The sequence below is a fragment of the Somniosus microcephalus genome, chromosome 17 (genome assembly GCF_052327205.1).
Source record: "Somniosus microcephalus isolate GS21.2 chromosome 17, FLI_Smic_1.0, whole genome shotgun sequence".
NCBI lineage: Eukaryota > Metazoa > Chordata > Chondrichthyes > Squaliformes > Somniosidae > Somniosus > Somniosus microcephalus.
This window is the reverse complement of record NC_141003.1, coordinates 29,455,698-29,474,781: the sequence shown is the minus strand read 5'-3', so window position 1 is coordinate 29,474,781 and position 19,084 is coordinate 29,455,698. Positions and strand designations below refer to the sequence as shown.

Here is a 19,084-nt window from a genome sequence, read left to right as displayed (position 1 = left end):
TAGGATAATCACATAATCTTGCAATTTTTTTGCCGAGAGTCTGTTGTTTGCCTTGGGCTAGGCTTAAACAGCACTCCATGCTCAACGGGGCTCTTAAAGAGGCAAAGGTTCTTTAGCCATATTGTTCATTTTCATTTTCACAATATATTTTAAGTATTGGTGTGATATTATTGTTTTGCCATTTTAATATTTTTCTGCTACAAATTTTATTTTGTAATAATAGTAGATAATTTTTTAGATAAGCCCAAAAATAGCTAATTATTATCCACTCAGTCACCAGAAAGCGACTGCAAGCATTGTCAGGACATAAGGAGAACAGGAACAGATGAAACAGAGGGTGTAATTTAAAAAAAAGTTCTTACAAGACCAGCTTTAACAGGAAGCAGGGATCTGCAAGGAATCTGGGGCAAGCTGCAGTGTCCCGTGGCACTAGGAACATAGGAACAGGAGTAGGCCATTCAGCCCTTCAAGGCTGTTCTGTCATTCAATAAGATCATGGCTGATCTGTACCTCAACACCAACTCCGAGCAGCAATTGAAGATAAAGTTAATGATGGGGATTGATTTAGAGTTGCTCCAAATATAGTATTTTCTGACTGAAGCAGTGCAAGATGAAAGAAGGCATGCCAGAGAGATCAGCATGCACCAGAGCTGGACTATCCACTCAGGCCATCAATCTTATCTACAAGCCTGGGCACTCCTACATATTAATGATGATCATGGTGTTGGAGTCGACAGAAATCAACAGGCTGAGACTTTTCTTTAAGCAAAAACAAAACGTGTCTTACTTTAATCAATCTCCACGAGGTCTGAAGGCTCAGCCCCGTGCAGGGGCTATGACGTCATCATGCTACTGACGCATAATGTCATCACGTTCCCGACGCTCTTAAAGGGATCCTGCACCAATAACCCAACCAAGCATGTACATATCACAACATTGCTATACAAAGTGAATTGTGTTTAGGTACATATAACAGCATTGGCTATACATTGTGTTATTGTCCCTATGTGGTCTCCGCCACAATGGGGAACTGGATCTGCAGGCTCCAGGCCAACATCAGGCCAGTTCCAAAGCTGTGCCAACTACTTCACGGATACCTGCAGCCAACTTGAAAGATAGGAACAGCAGTACCAGTAGTAGCCAAAGTCACCAAAGGCTTCAAATGTTATGCTTGCACCTCCATCAAGACTAGAATAGGGATCATCTGCATATCAGTCAAAATGCTGATCAACATCTGTATCGAGTGACAGGCATTTAACCTTGGGCCATCAACCTGGTAAATGGTATTGCTGGCTAATGTCACCTTGGCAGCTTCCTTAAGATGTGATGCGGTAGAAATTGGTATGCACTGCACTCGTTTTTGAGCGTAGAATGGGGGTGTAGCACACAAATTTAACAGTGGGATGACCTGCACCCAATCTGTGCAGATGTTGGTCTCATTGCTAAATTCATGAGACCCTTTTTTTAGGCGTGCCTTGCGGAGGCCTAGTACAGGTGTTATAGCCTTGAATATGTAAATTAGAGGCCTAATGCCTGTTGAAGGGCCAGCAACTACAAGTAAGTTATAAACCTTTTTATTTTTTTTAAAAGCCTTCCTGTGGATCCACAGGGATCACGATCCCGCCGCCGCCCCCCACCCCCGCCCCCCCCGTAGACCGCAGCAATCCCCCTCCCGGGACTTACCAGAGGACCACTGCTGGCAAAGCAGAGGCTTGACATTGCTGTCTGCTTTGCCGGTGAGTTGTCTGGGGATAAGCAGCAGGCGTCTAATTTAAATGATGCCCAAGGCCCAATTTTGATCGGCCCTCAGGCCTATCTGCTCAGGTGAAAGGATTGTTCCCGGAGCCCAGTTTGCACCAGCAGGCCAGCGCTATGCAATTTCTACCTCAGTATCTTATTCTCCAGCTTGTGCAAATAGTGTACTCAGTCTTTGGAAAGGCTGAAAAATCTTTGCTTTAAGGACTGGGTAATCACAACAATTCCCAACTGCAGGCACAAACTCGGCAGGACAGTTGCAACCACAAGTACATGGGCTTAACTAAGTAAATCATGCAAAGTCAGTGTCTGGTAGAAACAGCAAACATAATGGCCCAGAAATTCGGGTTGGGGGCTTCCCGCGGGTGAAAGCCCCCGACCTACACTTACCTAGCGCGCCGGCAGTTGACCTCTTGGCCTGCGTGGAATTCCTCTCCGAGGCCTGTCCCAGAGGCCGGCGCGCTATGCTGGCGTGTCCCAGGGGCGTAGTTAGTGCGAAGCGTCCCCTGGGATCACGTGAGCAACAGGCAGCCAATCGGAGCAGGGAATGCTCCATTCATAAGTCTTGACAGATAGACCTGTCAAAACGTATAAATGCTGAGGCTGTAAAACTGTACTTTACCTTCAAATAAAAAAAAATTTAAATCACACTTTGTAAATAAACTATAAATGACATTAAATAACTATTTTAAACAAAAATTTAAATTTTTGAAAAAAATAATTTTATAAAAAAACGGGGCTAAAAATAAACTTACCTTGCTTTAAAGTATTTAAAAGTAAAAAACCTGTGGAAAAAATGTTTTAATTTTAAATAATTGACCACTTACCTTTGAAAATGAAGTCCTTATGGCTGCTTTTTACATTTCTAAAATGTACAGGCTTACCCGCACGTTAAAACCTGAAAAAAAAGGAAGTTCAACGCGCACGCGCAGACTCCCGCGCGCACGCGTTCGACCTCTGAACCCCTTGGTTCAGAGGATCGGAAGTGCCGGTTTCCCGCGCATGCGTAGTGCATGCAAGATTCCGGCACTTCCATCGGGTCCACGCGTGAGTACTCCGTCCGTACTCACGTGTTGGGACCCGAATTTCTGGGCCAATGTTTGCAGTGAGCTGGTCTTGCTGTCTCTGCACCAAGACTGGAAAATTGGCCCCCACTATTCTTAAAGCTGTGTTGAGCTTGATTAGAACAGTGTAAGAGTCCAAAGACAGAAAGGTTACAGATGGAATGGGAGCGGAGAGTTGAAATGCTGAGCCACAGGGAGATCAGGATCACACTTGCAGACAGAGCAGGGATGTTTCACACAATAGTCATCCAATCTGTATCTGGTCTCCCAGAGTAGAAGAGACTACACTGTAAGCAGCAAATACACTATACTAGGTCAGAGGAAGTGCAGATAAATTGTTGTTTCACATGGAAGGAACGTTTGCGACCATGGATAGTAGTGTAGGAACAAATGAATAGACAGCTGTTGTATCTGCTGCAATTGCATGGGCAAGTGCCAGGGGAAGAGAATTGATGGAGTGATGGAAGAATGAACAAATGGATCTGGAATGGAATGGCCCCACTAGAAAGTAGGGTTATGGAGGGGGAAAGGTGTGCTTAATGGTGGGATCATGTTGTAGGCAGAAGTGGTGGAAGATTCTCCAATGAGCGTGGAGGCTAATGAGGTGGAAGGTGAGAACAAAGGGTTCCCTGAGATCCTTGTGACAGGAGGGAGAGGAGATGAGAGTGAAATGACAGGAAATGAGGCCGGATATCTTATAAACTCTGAAATACATTTGGTCATGGTCCAGGGAGAGCTAGGGGGATGAGTTAGAAAGCTGGTGTGTGGTCTGACCCAGTTAGAGGACCATCTGCCACATTACAATACCATCATTGTTATCAGGTTATTTGATGATGACAAGGTTAGAACTAAGAAAATGGAGTTGCAAGTTCAGATGGAGATAGGTTAGTGAGTAAGATATGTGGGGGAACTCAGATAACTGATATCACATTGGCAGTTCTGAATGAAAAATCAAGAAAAGGCAAGGAGCTAGAGGAAAAGATCCAGGGAAATTGAGAAGACTGGAGACAGGAGAAAGGTTAATATTCACGGGGGGATGGGGGGTGGGGGGTTCCTACCCAAAAAAGGAAGCACAGAAATGAAAGTAACAGATAAAGGCCTCAGCTGCTTATTGGAGCTTGGAATTCATGGGGGTGGAGCCATAGGGGAATGACGGTCAGGTCCTAGCTGAGATCAGATGATTTAGGTCAGAAAGGGGCAGTCAAAGAGAATAGCAAAAACCTGGGAAACCGGCATATGGACAGGAGCGATGTTAGAAGGGGAAAGGGAGTCAGAAGGAAGTAAAGGGGTCAAGACATGGGGGATCAGCTGCCCTTGACATCAAGGCAGCATTTGACCAAGTATGGCATCAAGGAGCCCTAGTAAAACTGAAGTCAATGAGAATCGGGGAGAAAACGCTCCACTGGCTGGAGTCATATCTAGCACAACGGAAGATGGTTGTGGTGGTTGAAGGTCAATCATCACAGCCCCAGGACATCGCTGCAGGAGTTCCTCAGCCCAGTGTCCTAGGCCCAACCATCTTCAGCTGCTTCATCAATGACCTTCCCTCCAACATAAGGTCAGTAATGAGGATGTTCGCTGATGACTGCACAGTGTTCAGCGTCATTCACAACCCCTCAGATAATGAAGCAGTCCATGCCCGCATGCAACAAGACCTGGACGACGTTCAGGTTTGGGCTAATAAGTGGCGGGTAATATTCGCGCCACAGAAGTGCCAGGCAATGACTATCTCCAACAAGCCAGAGACTAACCACCTCCCCTTGACATTCAACGGCATTACCATCGCTGAATCCCCTACCATCGACGTCCTGGGAGTCACCATTGACCAGAAACTGAACTGGACCAGCCACATAAATACTGTGGCAACAAGAGCAGGTCAGAGGCTAGGTATTCTGCGGTGAGTGTCTCACCTCCTGACTCCCCAAAGTCTTTCCACCATCTACAGGGCACAAGTCAGCATTATGATGGAATACTCTCCACTTGCCTGGATGAGTGCAGCTCCAACAACACTCAAGAAGCTCGACACCATCCAGGACAAAGCAGCCCACTTGATTGGCATCCCATCCACCACCTTAAACATTCACTCCCTCCACCACTGGTGCACCGTGGCTGCAGGATGCACTGCAGCAACTCGCCAAGGCTTCTTCGGCAGCACCTCCCAAACCCGCGACCTCTTCCACCTAGGACAAGGGCAGCAGGCGCATGGGAACACCACCAGCTCCAAGTTCCCCTCCAGGTCACACACCATCCTGACTTGGAAATATATCGCCGATCCTTCATCGTCGCTGGGTCAAAATCCTGGAACTCCCTCTCTAACAGCACTGTGGGAGTATCTTCACCACACGGACTGCAGTGGTTCAAGGTGGTGGCTCAGCACCACCTTCTCAAGGGCAACTAGGGATGGACAATAAATGCTGGCCTCGCCAGAGACACTCACATCCCATAAACAAATTTTAAAAAACTGGCATTGGAAGAGTTGCTTGCGATTCCAATCATTGCTACCTGAAATTAAGAAAAAAATGTTTTTGTTAAAATAATAGAACTGAGGCCCAGGAGGGTTACAGTAAAGATTGATTCAATGCTGTACGCATGCACAGTTCAGTTGAGCAGAACATCTTCACCAACAGCATAAGCCATACCAACATTTTGATCTGCTTGTACCTTATTCTGCACCATCAGAAGGAAACTTCATGCAAATAAAGTAACACCAAGTTATTATCCTAAAAGTGAGGAGTATGCGTTCCTAGCATGTTTTTCCCCCAGTGTTTGGTGACAGTGTCTCATACATATGTCTCCATAAAATGATCTTGATGCTCCTTCTGGGTGCTTCCTCACAGGCAAGAAAAAGTGGGTGTCTTTTCAGATTGAGATAGTTCCGTACCTTCCCCTGCTACGTCATGAGATGGCTCTGCAAATGGTGCTACTATCTCCCATGCTTCAGAGAGTGATTTATCTTGCCCACTTTCTGATGCCTCTTCTTTTGAGAGGGGACCTGGGTAGGTCGGATGTGGCATTACCCCCATCTGTGCTAAGTCCCGCCATGCTGCTGGGCATCCCTCAGTGTGTCCATTGACCTGCGTGGGAGCAGATTTCTGGGCAGCAGTAATATTTGTGAATCCTGTGTAATGGATTATTCAGTCTAATGTCGGTCTCTCTGGTTACGCATCACAGTTATTAATGCTTCATTACACTACTTAATTTAAGTGATAATCACACAGTTATTAAAGTATAGCCAACATACCAAATGTCTATAGAAAATGTGTATGGCCCTGAAATTCCTCAGGTCATGATCGCAGCGATTAGTCTGGGACTGTTTCTGACAGTACCCTCCAGCGTTGACCCCACTGTAGTTTGCAGGGTCAGAGGGGAGGGCACATTATTTGTATGGTGCAAATGGGTACAAACACTTGGCACATCTCTAGCACCCACCTGCCTCATGCTCACCCAAACTCTCACAATTGTCCACCCCATGGGAGGTTGTCCAGCCAAAGTTACTATTGTCTTCCTGATAAAAGGGGGCCAATCAGGCTTTAGACATCTCAGCCGTCACAAATGCCAGATCCCAGCTGAGGAACAGAAGCGGGAACTCCCAGTTTAGGGAGTCTCCCCACCTCACCCCTCCGCCCCCCCCCACCCAAGCATTAACCCTGCCCGACATTTGCCCTGTAAATGCGTGGACAAATAAGAACATAAGATAAGAATATAAGAACATAAGAAATAGGAGCAGGAGTAGGTCATTCGGCCTCTCGAGCCTGCTCCACCATTCGATAAGATCATGGCTGATCTTGGCCTCAACTCCACTTTCCTGCCTGTTCCTCATAACCCTTGACTCCCCTGTAGTTCAAAAATCTATTTATCTCAGCCTTGAATATATTCACTGACTCCGCCTCCACAGCTCTCGGGTAGAGAATTCCAAAGAGTCACGACCCTCTGAGAGAAGAAATTCCTCCTCATCGCCATCTTAAATGGGCGACCCCTTATTCTGAAACTATGCCCCCTAGTTCTAGATTCACCCACGAGGGGAAACATCCTCTCAGCATCTACCCTGTCAAGCCTCCTCAGAATCTTATGTTTCAATACGATCACCTCTCATTCTTCTAAACTCCAATGAGTATAGGCCCAACCTGCTCAACCTATCCTCATAAGACAACCCCTTCATGCCAGGAATCAACCTAGTGAACCTTCTCTGAACTGCCTCCAATGTAAGTATATCCCTCTTTAAATAAGGAGACCAAAACTGCATGCAGTACTCTATGTGTGGTCTCACCAACGCCCTGTACAGTTGTAGCATGACTTCCCTACTTTTATACTCTATCCCTTTGCAATAAAGGCCAACATTCCATTTGCCTTCCTAATTACTTGCTGTGCCTGCATGCTAACTTTTTGTGTTTCGTGTACGAGGACCCCCAGATCCCTCTGTACTGCAGCATTCTGTAATCTCTCTCCATTTAAATAATATTTTGCTTTTCTATTCTTCCTACCAAAGTGGATAACCTCACATTTTCCCACATTATTCTCCATCTGCCAAATTTTTGCCCACTCACTTAACCTATCTATATCCCTTTGCAGACTCGAAGGTCATGAACTTAATAGAGCTCAGAGGGCGGGTTTGGAGGCGGGTCGGTAACAAAAATCGAAAAAATTGACAGTGGGTTGCGAACCCGCCTCCATGCGACTTTGGCAAGTGTCGGGTTAGCGATTCCCGAACTGACCCGACACCAAACGGCGGGAGAGGCACTTAAGGCAGTTAATAGCTTGTTAACTGCCTGGATAATCATATTTTAACTGCCTGTTCGAATTCTGCAGCTTTTTCTGCATGCTGCCCGCCGTCAGACAAACACGTCAGCTGCATTGTGCTGGGTTAAGCGAGGACCTGAATTGCTGGCAGCTGCTCGAGCAGCTTAAAAGTGGTCCTGCAATATCTCATACTTTCAGATGCCACAACTTAGTGCTTTAAGGTTTGGGACACATTTGCAGCTCTACTAATCTTGTGAGTGTTGAAGCTGGAATCCATCTGCAGTGTGACCTCCTTGGAATACCCTCTGGCTACTTTGTCAGAGCGCAAACAACCTCCATTCCTTGACTTTTTAAAATTCTTTTATGGGATGTGGGCGTCATTGGCAAGGCCAGCATTTATTGCCCATCCCTAATCGTCCTTGAGAAGGTGATGGTGAGCCACCTTCTTGAACCGCTGCAGTCCGTGTGTGGTGAGGATATTGCCACAGTGCTGTTCGGGAGGGAGTTCCAGGATTTTGACCCAGCGACAATGAAGGATCGGCAATATATTTCCAAGTCAGGATGGTGTGTGACTTGGAGGGGATCTTGCAGGTGGTGGTGTTTCTATGCGCCTGCTACCCTTGTCCTTCTAGGTGGAGGAGGTCGCAGGTTTAGGAGGTGCTGTCAAAAAAGCCTTGGCGAGTTGCTGCAGTGCATCTTGTAGATGGTACACACTGCAGCCACGGTGCGCTGGTGGTGGAGGGAGTGAATGTTTAAGATGGTGGATGGGGTGCCAATCAAGCAGGCTGCTTTGTCCTGGGTGGTGTCAAGCTTCTTGAGTGTTGTTGGAGCTGCACTCATCCAGGCAAGTGGAGAGTATTCCATCACACTCCTTACTTGTGCCTTGTAGATGGTGGAAAGGCTTTGGGGAGTCAGGAGGTGAGACACTCACCGCAGAATACCCAGCCTCTGACCTGCTCTTGTTACCACAGTATTTATGTGGCTGGTCCAGTTAAGTTTCTGGTCAATGGTGACTCCAGAATATTGATGGTGGGGGATTCGGCGATGGTAATGCTTTGAATGTCAAGGGGCAGTGGTTAGACTCTCGCTTGTTGGAGATAGTAATTGCCTGGCACTTCTGTGGCATGAATTTTACCTGCCACTTATCATAGATACATACCAGCGGTATGGAAACCATTTATATCCTCTCATCCTGGTCGTCAGATTCAGAGGAAGAGCAGCAGAACCAGGCACAGCAGCAGCACCAACAGCAGGAGTGCCAACCTTCTCCTCAGCCACCTGATGATGCACAGGGCAAAGAGCGACAGCGCAGACCTGCACCTCGCCACAGGAGATACCCCCAACACAGGGTTTACAGGCTGAGGATGACCTTCTTCAACATGAGTGAGCACCAGTGCCAAAGGAGGCTGAGACTTTCGAGAGAGGTAGTCACTGACATCTGCGCAATGCTGCACCATCACCTGGAGCCCAGAGGAGCGTGTGGACATTCCTTACCAGTGGCTGTCAAAGTCACCGCCGCACTCAACTTCTTTGCTTCGGGCTCCTTCCAGGGATCATCAATAGGCATCAGCGGCATCTCCCAGTCAGCTGCACACAGTTGCATCACGCAGGTTACCGATGCCCTCTTTGCAAAGGCGCACAATTACATCCACTTCTCCACGGATCAAGCAAGTATAACCGCACTTGCAGTTGGCTTTGCAAATATGGCAGGCTTCCCAAGGGTGCAGGGTGTTGTAGACTTCACACATGTGGCCATTAGGGCACCCCATCACAACCCAGCTGTATTTGCCAACCGCAAGGGATTCCACTCCCTTAACGTCCAGCTGGTGTGTAACCACAAGAAGATCATAATGCATGTTTGCGCAAAGTACCCTGGCAGTTGCCATGACTCCTTCATCCTGCGGCAGTCTACTGTGCCTCAGCTCTTCAATCCACCAACACAACTTTCTGGATGACTACTTGGCGACAAGGACTATCCCCTGGAAAAGTGTCTCATGACATAGATGAGGAGGCCATCAAACGAGGCTGAGGAGTGGTACAATCTGAGCCACATTTCCACCAGAAACATCATAGAGCAAACCATCAGCTTGCTCAAAATGTGATTCTGATGCCTTGACAGATCTGGTGGAGCTCTGCAGTATGCACCAGAATCATCGTTGTCTGCTACGCCCTGCACAACATCGCACAGCAGTGTGATTTGGCGCTACCTGAGGAACAAGTGGCTCAGCGCACAGCCTCCTCGGAAGAAGAGGAGGAGGATGAGGAGGAGGAGGCATGCCTTGCAGGGCCGGATGTGGTCAATGCAGCAGCACGTGACCACATTGCTGGCTGTCAGGCAATGGATGCACTTATCCATTCCAGATTTGCGTAAGCTTACGCTTCAACCACAGGAGGCTGGCACATGGAGATGAATGTGTGGATGACCTTCTTGACATGCCATACATCATCTTTCCAATAAACAGTGCTTTTCTATCACTCTCACCACCATCATTACAAATGCAAGTCGCCCTGAGCCCTCACTTTGCAACTTCCATTTCTCAGAACACATAGTCCAAAACTTCAACTCTTTGCCATCACTTTTGTTTAATCACATCACAATAAGGATGACAATCCATACCTTTCTACACAACAAAATACCCAAGTGACTACCCTTGTGACTATTTGAGTGTTAACTTCCTCTTACGCATGCTTCTACGTGGTGCTTCCCCTGTGGCTTCAGCAGAGTTAGAGGCACCTTGCTCACTTTGATGCTGCACCTGCTTAGACACCTTTGGCGGGCGTCTTCTGGGTTTGGGAGCCTGGGAGGGCTCGGCAACAGTCTGCTCTTCCTGAGGCTGTGCAGGGGCTGAAACGGCCATCTCAGTTGGGTGAGGAATCTGGTGCTCTGACCGAGGGTTCCGCACTGGCATGGTCGTGTGAGCGCTTGGAGAGGAGCCCACACTTCCTTGTTGTTGGCCACCAACATCCCTCTCATGGGTCAGCCCCACTTCAGTGCTAGCAAGTGGCTGGAGAGCACCTTGCTGCACATCAGTGGCACCATGAGAACCTGTCTCTGTACTGACAATCCTCATAATGGAGACGTCCATGTACCTCTGGTGACTCTCCTCAATAGATGCCCATCTATCCTCCATAGCAGACCATCTAGTTAGAGCAGTCACCATGTTCTCCTGAGTCTGGCAAGTTATCTCCTCCAAGGAGGTTGCCACCTCTCCATGGCAGCACGTTCATGCACCATTGCCTCCACAAAGGCATTGCTCATGTTAGAGATGGACTCCTCCATTCTCTGCACACTCGCAGTTCCCGCAGATGCAAACCCGTGAGAGACTCCTGCACTTGTTGCTGAAGCTCCAGCACTGCTCTCTTTCTGGATAGCCCCAGAGGCACAGCGTTTGCATGCAGCTGAGCAGAGCTAGGAGAGTCCTGCGCCCTCCGACAAGGACCCTCCGCTGCTGTCACTATCTCCACCATCTGCTGATGCTCACTTGTGAGCTGTGATACACCAGGTGACAACACTACTCTATGTCGCGAAGGCCCCGCCGAGGTGTGCGTTTCTGCGCTGTTGTTGGGTGCACGGAGTCCTGGTGATGCTGCTCCCTCAGAGGCTGCAGGTTCCTCTGAGGAGTCGTCTGGCTCTTCCTCATGGACACTGGGGAGGGGGTCTCTCGATGGTCCTGTGGGAGAGTAAAGGCATGAGTTAGTCATCTGATTTTTAGGTAGCAGACACATCCTATTGCGCAGATGGTCAAAAGTCAACCTCTATGAACATCATATGCCATTGCAGTCAGTAATGAAATCTAAATGAGAGGGTTGAACATCTACTCTGTCACCAGCTTCCTCTGCTGCGCCTGTCTCTTCATCTCTCCGTCCCCCACATCCAGCTCCTCACCACCTCCCATGAGCCTCCTCAGCATTTGTCAATGTTGCCAGGGATGGTGTGCCTCCTCCTGTCTGTGCTCTCTCCCTCTTATTGTGGGCTATCTTTTCCTGCAAGGAGGGACACAAGTGGAGTCTCAGCGAGATTGATGGAGTGACTGAAGAATCCATAAAATAGAAGCTTAGAGGGAGACCAAGATGGAGTGAGGTGCCAAGAGGAAGCTGCCTCCCTGTGCGTTGTTAGTTGTCATTGCATAACAGTGAGAGTGAGTGTGAGGGGTACAAAGTAGGATGGTGAAGTGATTCAGTACAGAGAGAGCGATGGATAGGTAAGGGTGCAAGGAAAGTAAGGGTAAGGTGGTATGTGGAAGAGGAGGCTGACAAAGCAGAGTGCTGGTGATGAGAAGAGAAGGGAAGCAGAGTGAAGGTAAGTGTGATGTGATACTCACTTTTGATGAGCGCAGAAGATCATTAAAACATTTTTGGCACTGGATCCAGGTGCATGAACATAAGGACCTAACGTTTACCTCCTCAGCAATGTGCAGCCAGGCTGCCTTTGTTTGCTGAGGAGGCTTCCTCCGGCCATTGGGAGGGAACAGAATCTCCCTGCACCCTCTTACTCCCTCCACAAGAGCTTGGAGGGAGTCCTCATCATAGCGTGGAGCAGCCTTGGCTTTGGCAGCAGTCACTGTAGCCTGGGCCCATTCACACAGCAGCAGAAAAGAAATAAGAAGCTGAGGCTACATGGGCCCCTTAAAAACAACTGCAGCAATGATGTCATCAATGGACAGCAACAGACCCGTTCCCACTCATTGGGCCGGACAGCACGCACGGCGGGCCTAATGAGGCCACTTAAACCAAAATTATTAATCGGAAGCGGCTGAAACTGGTACCAGGACCAGAACCCGCCCACCAGGCAACTCGACTCCAACATGCCTCCTAGATTAAATTTGCAGCCTTTGTATCCTCCTCACAACTTGCTTTCCCACCTAAATTTGTATCATCAGCAAATTTAGCTGCAGTACACTTGGTCCCTTCATCCAAGTCATTAATATAGATTGTAAATAGTTGAGGCCCCAGCACATGCTAATATATTACCCCCAACACCGTGAGCTCTTATCTTGTGCAGTAACCTTTTAAGTGGCACCTTATCAAATGTCTTTTGGAAATTCAAATACACTACATCTACTGGTTCCCCTTTATCCACCTTGCTCATTACATCATCAAAGAACGCTAATAAATTTGTCAAACATGATTTCCCTTTCATAAAACCATGTTGACTCTGCTTGATTGTATTATGATTTTCTAAATGTCCTGCTACTACTTCCTTAATAATAGATTCCAGCATTTTCCCAATGAGAGATGTTAGACTAACTGGCCTATAGTTTCCTGCTTTCTGTCTCCCTCCTTTCTTGAATAGGGGCATTACACTTGCGGTTTTCCAATCTGCTGGGACCTTTCCAGAATCTAGGGAATTTTGGAAGATTACAACCAATGCATCCACTATCTCTGCGGCCACTTCTTTTAAGACCCTAGGATGCAAGCCATCAGGTCCATAGGACTTGTCAGCCTTTGTCCCATTAGTTTGCCTAGTACTTTTTCTCTAGTGATAGTGATTGTTTTAAGTTCCTCCCTCCCTTTTGCCCCTTGATTTTCCATTATTATTGGGATGCTTTTTGTGTCTTCTACCATGAAGACATATACAAAATATTTGTTCAAAGTCTCTGCCATTTCCTTGTTTCCCATTATCAATTCCCCAGTCTCATCCTCTAAGGGACCAATGTTTACTTTAACTACTCTCCTCCTTTTTATATACTTATAGAAGCTCTTACTGTCTGTTTTTATATTTCTTGCTAGTTTACTCTCATAATCTATTTTCTCCCTCTTTATTTTTTATTAGTCATCCTTTGCAAGTTTCTAAAAATGTCCTAATCTTCTGGCCTACCACTAATCTTCTCAACATTGTATGCCTTTTCTTTCAATTTGATAACATCCTTAGTTAGCCACGAAGAGTCTAATTTTTCTCACTGGAATATATCTTTGTTGAGTTATGAAAGATCTCCTTAAAAGTCTGTCACTGCTTATCTACCATCTTACCTTTTAATCTATTTTCCCAGTCCATTTTAGCCAACTCTGTCTTCATACCTTTGTAATTGCTTTTATTTAAGTTTAAGACACTAGTTTCAGACCCAAGTTTCTCACCCTCAAACTGAATGTGAAATTCCATCATGTTATGATCACTCTTCCCTAGAGGATTCTTTACTATGAGATCATTAATTAATCCTGGCTCATTATACATTACCAGATCCAAACTAACCTGTTCCCTGGTTGGTTCAACAATGTATTGTGCTAAGAAACTATCCTGAATACACTCTATGAACTTTTCCTCAAGGCTACCTTTGCCAATTTGATTTGTCTAATCTATATGAAGATTAAAATTGCCCACGATTATTGCGGTACCTTTCTTCCAAGCCCCCATTATTTCTTGATTTATACTCTGTGCTACAGTGTAGCTACTGTTAGGGGGCCTATAGAGTACTCTCAACTGTGACTTCTTTCCCTTATTATTTCTTATCTCCACCCAAACTGATTCTACATCTTGATCTTCTGAGCCAAAATCATTTCTCACTACTGTACTGATCTCATCCTTTATTAACAGAGATACCCCACCTCCTTTTCCTTTCTGCCTATCCTTCTGAAATGTCAAATACTCCTGAAAATTCAGTTCCTAGCCCTGGTCACCTTGCAACCACATCTCTATAATGGCTATCAGATCATACCCATTTATTTCTATTTATGTCGTCAATTCATCTATCCTTATAATGGGGAATGAGGAAATGGCTGAGAAATTAAATAAATACTTTGTTTCTGTCTTCATAGAGGAAGACACAAAAAACCTACCAGAAATATGAAAAAACCAAGGGTGTGGCGAGAATGGGGAACTTAAAGAAATTATTATTAGTAAAAAAACAGTACTAGCAAAATTAATGGGATTAAAAGTCAATAAATCCCAAGGACCGGATGACCTACATGCTAGGGTTTTCAAAGAGGTGGACATTGGGATAGTGGATGCATTGGTTATCATCTTCCAAAATTCTATAGATTCTGGAATGGTTCCTGCAGATTGGAGGATAGCAAATATAACCCCGCTATTTAAGAAAGGAGGGAGAGAGAAAATGGGGAACTACAGACCTGTTAGCCTCACATCAGTAGTTGGGAAAATGCTGGAATCTATTATAAAGGATGCAATAACTGGGCACTTAGAAACTAATAGTAAAATTGGGCAGTCAACATGGATTTATGAAAGGGAAATCCTGTTTGACAAACCTATTAGAGTTCTTTGAAGATGTAACTAGTGGAGTAGGCAAAGGGGAACCAGTAGATGTGGTGTATTTGGATTTTCAGAAGGCCTTCGATAAGGTCCCACACAAGAGGTTGGTGAACAAAATTAGGGCACATGGAATTGGGGGTAATATACTAGCATGGATTGAGAATTAGTTAACAGACAGAAAACAAAGAGTAGGGATAACTGGGTTTTTTTCAGGATGGCAGGCTGTGACTAGTGGGGTACCGCAAGGATTGGTGCTTGGGCCCCAGCTACTCACAATCTATATCAATGATTTGGATGAGGGGACTAAATATAACATTTCCAAATTTGCTGATGATACAAAGCTAGGTGGCAGTGTCAGTTGCGAAGAGGATGTGAAGAGGCTTCAAGGGGATCTCGACAGGCTCAGTGAGTGGGTGAGAACATGGCAGATGGAATATAATGTGGATAAATGTGAAGTTATCCACTTTGGTAGAAAAAACAGAAAGGCAGAATATTTCCTAAATGGTGAAAGATTGGAGAATGCAGATACTCAAAGGGACCTGAGTATCCTTGTACATGAGTCACTGAAAGTGAATGTGCAGGTGCAGCAAGCCATTAGGAAGGCAAATGATATGCTGGCCTTCATTACAAGAGGATTTGAGTACAGGAGTAAAGAAGTCTTACTCCAATTATATAGGGCCTTGGTGAGACCACACCTGGAGTACTGTGTCCAATTTTGGTCTCCTTACCTAAGGAAGGATATACTTGCCATAGAGGGAGTGCAACAAAGGTTCACGAGATTGATTCCTGGCATGACGTGACTGTCGTATGAGAAGAGATTGAGTAAACTAAGCCTGTATTCTCTTGAATTCAGAAGAATGAGAGGGGATCTCATTGAAGCATACAAAATTATTACAGGGCTTGATAGGGTGGATGCTGGGAGAATGTTTCCCTTGGCTGGGGAGTCTAGAACCAGAGGCAACAGCCTCAGGATAAAAGGGTAGGCCATTCAGGACTGAGAAGAGAAGAAATTTCTTCACATAGAGGGTGGTGAATCTTTGGAATTCTCTACCCCAGAGGGCTGTGGAGGCTCAGTCATTGGGTATATTCAAAACAGAAGTCGAGACATTTCTGACTAGTAGGGGCATCAAGGGATATGGCGATAGGGCCGGTGAATGGAGTTGAGGCAGAAGATCAGCCATGATCTCATTGAATGGCGGAGCAGACTCGAAGGGCCGAATGGCCTACTCCTGCTCCTATTTTTTATGTTCTTATCTTGTTACGAATGCTGCGTGCATTTAGATTAAGAGCCTTTAATTTTGTCTTTTTACCATTTTTCCCAACTCTGACCTTATTTGCTGGTGCACTCTTATGCTTTTACGCTCTGTCCCTTCCTGTCACACTCTGGTTATCATTACCCCTATCGCTACCCTGCTCTATTGCCTTGTCCTTTCTCTTTAACTTTCTAAGTTTCCCCTCACCTGAACCCTCCCCCCCCACTATTTAGTTTAAAGCCCTATCTTCAGCCCTAGTTATTCGATTCGCCAGGACACTGGTCCCAGCACAGTTCAAGTGAAGCCCATCCCAATGGAACAGCTCCCTCTTTCCCCAGTGCTGGTGCCAGTGCCCCATGAATCGAAACCCATTTCTCCCACACCAATCCTTGAGCCACGCATTCAACTCTCTGATCTTATTGACCCCATGCCAATTTGCTCGTGACTCAGGTAGTAATCCAGAGATTATTACCTTTGTGGTTCTCCTTTTTTAAATTTAGCCCTTAGCTGTTCATACTCCCTCAGCAGAACCTCTTTCTTAGTCCTACCTATGTCGTTGGTACCTACGTGGACTACAACAACTGGATCTTTCCCCTCCCACTCCAAGTTCCTCTCCAGCCCCAAGGAGATGTGCTTAACCCTGGCACAGGACAGACAACACAGCCTTTGGGACTCACACTCTCGGCTGCAGAGAACAGTATCTATCCCCCTAACTATACTGTCCCCTACCAATACTACATTCCTTTTTACTCCCCCAACTTGAATGGGCCCCTGTACCATGGTGCTGTGGTCAGTTTGCTCATCCTCCCTACAGTCCCTGCTCTCGGCCACACAGGCTGCAAGAACCTGTACCTGTTGGATAAGTGCAAGGGCTGAGGCTCCTCCAATGCTATCTTCTGGATCCCTATACCTGCCTCACTCATAGTCACACACTCCTGTCCCTGACCATGGACCAAATCTGAAGTATTTAACCTAAGGGGTGTGACTACCTCCTGGAACAAAGTGTCCAGGTAACTTTCTCCCTCCCTGATGTATCGCAGTGTCCAAAGCTCGGACTCCAGCTCATCAACTCTGGGCCGAAGTTCCTCGAGTGGTTGCTGTGGATCACACTGGGGTCCACCAGCTGCCACATACTACAGCTGCAACACATCACCTGCTCTGCCAAATCTAATGTATTTTATTTAACTAAATAGGTTTTCAAGTTTTGAAATACTCAATTGTCTATTAATAGTTCTTAATCTAGGTAATAACGTTGTTTAAGGTATTAAATTTAGTTATATGCTTTAGGTCTTTACTGTAACTTAGCCCACAGTCCTAATTTAACCCTAGTTGTTTTTTGTATGTATCAAGCAGCACCTCTTACCCCCACCTCACCGAATTCCCTCACTCACCAAATTCCCGAGTTTAGTACTCTGTGGAAGCAGTACTCCGTACAACTGGACTCCGTACTACTTACCTCCGTGCGTTAGTAAAAGCCTCTTGTTTATATACCAGCAGAAATTCCAACGCCCTGAGTCAGCCCCTGCTAACAGTAATTACCAGGTAGCCAGTTCTAGCTAGCCACCTAATTGACTGTGCAACTGCCACTAGCAGGCAGCTTGTTTACCACTGTGAAAGAAACTACAAGTTAAGGTGAAAAATGTTCCGCCCCAGGCTGGTGGAATGGACGGACACATGGCAGATGGAATTTAACGCAGAAAAGTGCAAAGTGATACATTTTGGAAGGAAGAACAAGGAGAGGCAATATAAACTAAATGGTACAATTCCAAAGGGGGTGCATGAAAAGAGGATAGACTGGAGAAGCTGGGGTTCTCCTTAGAGCAGAGAAGGTTGAGAGGATATTTGATAGAGGTGTTCAAAATCATGAGGGGTCTAGACAGAGTAGATAGAGAGAAACTCTTCCCATTGGTGGAAAGATCGAGAACCAGAGGACACAGTTTTAAAGTGATTGGCAGAAGAACCAAAGGCGACATGAGGAAAACATTTTTTACGCAGTGAGTGGTTAGGATCTGGAATGGACTGCCTGAGAGGGCGGTGGAGGTAGATTCAATCATGGCTTTCAAAAGGGAGTTGGATAAATACCTGAAGGAAAAAAATATTGCAGGGCTACGGGGAAAGGGCGGGGGAGTGCTCTTGCAGAGAACCAGCATGAGCTTGGCAGGCTGAATGGCCTCCTTCTGTGCTGTAACCATTCTATGATTCTATGATTCCACAAGGAACTGAGGAAGCCCCAGAAATGGCAAAGACTCGGTATAACCAAGTCTCCGCCATTTCTTGGGTAGTTCTGCCTGGATCCCACTTTTAGTTAGGACGGAACCCCCTTGAAATTTGAGGGCCTATCTCTGCATAATCTGTACGGAGGAAATACTTTCATATGATGTGTGTACCATCTACAAGATGCACTGCAGCAACTCGCCAAGGGTTCTTCGGCAGCACCTCCCAAATCCACGACCTCTTCCACCTAGAAGGACAAGGGCAGCAGGTGCATGGGAACACCATCACCTGCAAGTTCCCCTCCAAGTCACACACCATCCTGACTTGGAAGTATATCGGCCGATCCTTCATCATTGCTGGGTCAAAATCCTGGAACTCCCTCCCTAACAGCACTGTGGGAGTACCTTCACCACACGGACTACAGCAGTTCAAGAAGGTGGCTCACCACCACCTTCTCAAGGGCAATTAGGTATGGGCAATAAATGCTGGCTTTGCCAGCGATGCCCACAGCCCATAAACGAATATAAAATAATATTCAATTTAACTATTCAGTAGTTTTCAGACCATATATAATAATAGTATTTAGATAGAATGTTATATTTGTGACAGTCTTAGTTCCTGTGATGGTTGGACAGTTCTATTTATTTGGGTGAGTGTCAAATTTATTTCTTTATATATTTCTTTAAATTAATTTCAGGTCTGGTCAGGCCAGGACACAATTGATTATTTTTAAAAAACTGTATTGACCAGACAGAGGGTCATATTGGGATAAAAAATAATCAAGTGTGGTAGTACTCATGGTATTGTTTCATTTCATTAATTGTCACCCAGGTGGCCTCATGCAGAAGCCTTGTACT

The 19,084-nt window shown here is 46.1% G+C and overlaps 1 long non-coding RNA gene across 1 annotated transcript in view; it reads right to left on the bottom strand.

The window, feature by feature from the left end:
* Positions 1 to 2,384, bottom strand: part of LOC147105610 (uncharacterized) — a 49,018-nt gene extending 46,634 nt beyond the window's left edge. Inside the window, exon 1 of the long non-coding RNA XR_015081524.1 lies at positions 2,146 to 2,384. This is a non-coding gene — a long non-coding RNA (uncharacterized LOC147105610). The remainder of the gene's footprint in view (positions 1 to 2,145) is intronic.
* Between the last annotated feature and the right edge of the window lie 16,700 nt (positions 2,385 to 19,084).